At 27.2% G+C, this 563-nt stretch overlaps 1 protein-coding gene across 2 annotated transcripts in view; it reads right to left on the reverse strand.

Moving 5' to 3' along the window:
* Positions 1–358: 358 nt before the first annotated feature.
* Positions 359–563, reverse strand: part of LOC104996455 (cytochrome b-c1 complex subunit Rieske, mitochondrial) — a 6,770-nt gene continuing 6,565 nt past the window's right edge. The window contains exon 3 of one of the 2 annotated variants that reach the window (XM_010850714.1): positions 359–553. The gene's annotated coding sequence lies outside the window, so the exon portion shown is untranslated. The remainder of the gene's footprint in view (positions 554–563) is intronic. The other variant, XM_010850713.1, reaches the window with a different exon arrangement.

Below are 563 nucleotides of genomic sequence, written 5' to 3' on the forward strand. Positions count from 1 at the left end.
GAAGAAGGTAAATAATTAAGAAAGTCAACTACAGATTTCACAAATATTTTATACACTCATCTACAATTTTTAATTAGAATTAACTGAAGAAGGTAAATAATTAAGAAAGTCAACTACAGATTTCACAAATATTTTATACACTCATCTACAATTTTTAATTAGAATTAACTGAAGAAGGTAAATAATTAAGAAAGTCAACTACAGATTTCACAAATATTTTATACACTCATCTACAATTTTTAATTAGAATTAACTGAAGAAGGTAAATAATTAAGAAAGTCAACTACAGATTTCACAAATATTTTATACACTCATCTACAATTTTTAATTAGAATTAACTATCAAAGACACTGCACCCTTTGAGCATAACAATGTTTAATGGGGGCTTTTTTAGGTGAATGCTTGAAAGTATTCAACATTAAATTCAATTTACATGTTTGCAAACACATTATTAGCAATTCTTAAATATTTCAAATCAACTAATTCAAAGCACAGAAGGCTTGTTCTCAAGTAACTCTTCTGAGGTGACATGAAGACTGAAAGAAGCCTGTAACTCGAGTCCA

The sequence above is a fragment of the Bison bison genome, unplaced genomic scaffold (genome assembly GCF_000754665.1).
Source record: "Bison bison bison isolate TAMUID 2011002044 unplaced genomic scaffold, Bison_UMD1.0 scf7180017864295, whole genome shotgun sequence".
Lineage (NCBI taxonomy): Eukaryota > Metazoa > Chordata > Mammalia > Artiodactyla > Bovidae > Bison > Bison bison.